At 48.2% G+C, this 2,500-nt stretch overlaps 1 protein-coding gene across 1 annotated transcript in view; it reads right to left on the reverse strand.

The window, feature by feature from the left end:
* p3h2 (prolyl 3-hydroxylase 2) overlaps positions 1 to 2,500 on the reverse strand; it is a 150,002-nt gene that overhangs the window by 14,112 nt on the left and 133,390 nt on the right. The gene's annotated exons all lie outside the window — the stretch shown is intronic.

Consider the following 2,500-nt stretch of genomic DNA (forward strand, 5'->3'; position numbering starts at 1 on the left):
ACACAACAACACAATCTTATAATGGCCTCCTGCAGACACACAACAACACAATCTTATAATGGCCTCCTGCAGGCACACAACAACACAATCTTATAGCGGCCTCCTGCAGACACACAACAACACAATCTTATAGCGGCCTCCTGCAGACACACAACAACACAATCTTATATCGGCCTCCTGCAGACACACAACAACACAATCTTATAGCGGCCTCCTGCAGACACACAACAACACAATCTTATAGCGGCCTCCTGCAGACACACAACAACACAATCTTATAACGGCCTCCTGCAGACACACAACAACACAATCTTATAACGGCCTCCTGCAGACACACAACAACACAATCTTATAACGGCCTCCTGCAGACACACAACAACACAATCTTATAACGGCCTCCTGCAGACACACAACAACACAATCTTATAACGGCCTCCTGCAGACACACAACAACACAATCTTATAACGGCCTCCTGCAGACACACAGCAACACAATCTTATAGCGGCCTCCTGCAGACACACAACAACACAATCTTATAGCGGCCTCCTGCAGACACACAACAACACAATCTTATAGCGGCCTCCTGCAGACACACAACAACACAATCTTATAGCGGCCTCCTGCAGACACACAACAACACAATCTTATAGCGGCCTCCTGCAGACACACAACAACACAATCTTATAGCGGCCTCCTGCAGACACACAACAACACAATCTTATAGCGGCCTCCTGCAGACACACAACAACACAATCTTATAACGGCCTCCTGCAGACACACAACAACACAATCTTATAACGGCCTCCTGCAGACACACAACAACACAATCTTATAACGGCCTCCTGCAGACACACAACAACACAATCTTATAGCGGCCTCCTGCAGACACACAACAACACAATCTTATAGCGGCCTCCTGCAGACACACAACAACACAATCTTATAGCGGCCTCCTGCAGACACACAACAACACAATCTTATCACGGCCTCCTGCAGGCACACAACAACACAATCTTATAGCGGCCTCCTGCAGACACACAACAACACAATCTTATAATGGCCTCCTGCAGACACACAACAACACAATCTTATAACGGCCTCCTGCAGACACACAACAACACAATCTTATAACGGCCTCCTGCAGACACACAACAACACAATCTTATAGCGGCCTCCTGCAGACACACAACAACACAATCTTATAGCGGCCTCCTGCAGACACACAACAACACAATCTTATAGCGGCCTCCTGCAGACACACAACAACACAATCTTATAGCGGCCTCCTGCAGACACACAACAACACAATCTTATAGCGGCCTCCTGCAGGCACACACCAACACAATCTTATAGCGGCCTCCTGCAGACACACAACAACACAATCTTATAGCGGCCTCCTGCAGACACACAATCTTATAGTGTCCTCCTGCAGACACACAACCTCATAGCGACCTTCTGCAAACACACAACCTCATAGCGGCCTCCTGCAGACACACAACACAATCTTATAGCGGTCTCCTGCAGACACACAACAACACAATCTTATAGAGGCCTCCTGCAGACACACAACACAATCTTATAGCGGTCTCCTGCAGACACACAACAACACAATCTTATAGAGGCCTCCTGCAGACACACAACAACACAATCTTATAGCGGCCTCCTGCAGGCACACAACAACACAATCTTATAGCGGCCTCCTGCAGACACACAACAACACAATCTTATAGCGGCCTCCTGCAGACACACAACAACACAATCTTATAGCGGCCTCCTGCAGACACACAACAACACAATCTTATAGCGGCCTCCTGCAGACACACAACAACACAATCTTATAGCGGCCTCCTGCAGACACACAACAACACAATCTTATAGCGGCCTCCTGCAGACACACAACAACACAATCTTATAGCGGCCTCCTGCAGACACACAACAACACAATCTTATCGCGGCCTCCTGCAGACACACAACAACACAATCTTATAGCGGCCTCCTGCAGACACACAACAACACAATCTTATATCGGCCTCCTGCAGACACACAACAACACAATCTTATAGCGGCCTCCTGCAGACACACAACAACACAATCTTATTGCGGCCTCCTGCAGACACACAACAACACAATCTTATAGCGGCCTCCTGCAGACACACAACAACACAATCTTATAGCGGCCTCCTGCAGACACACAATCTTATAGCGTCCTCCTTCAGACACACAACCTCATAGCGACCTTCTGCAAACACACAACCTCATAGCGGCCTCCTGCAGACACACAACACAATCTTATAGCGGCCTCCTGCAGACACACAACAACACAATCTTATAGCGGCCTCCTGCAGACACACAACAACACAATCTTATAGCGGCCTCCTGCAGACACACAACAACACAATCTTATAGCGGCCTCCTGCAGACACACAACAACACAATCTTATAGCGGCCTCCTGCAGACACACAACAACACAATCTTATAGCGGCCTCCTGCAGACACAC

Source organism: Entelurus aequoreus, linkage group LG19 (genome assembly GCF_033978785.1).
Source record: "Entelurus aequoreus isolate RoL-2023_Sb linkage group LG19, RoL_Eaeq_v1.1, whole genome shotgun sequence".
Taxonomy (NCBI): domain Eukaryota; kingdom Metazoa; phylum Chordata; class Actinopteri; order Syngnathiformes; family Syngnathidae; genus Entelurus; species Entelurus aequoreus.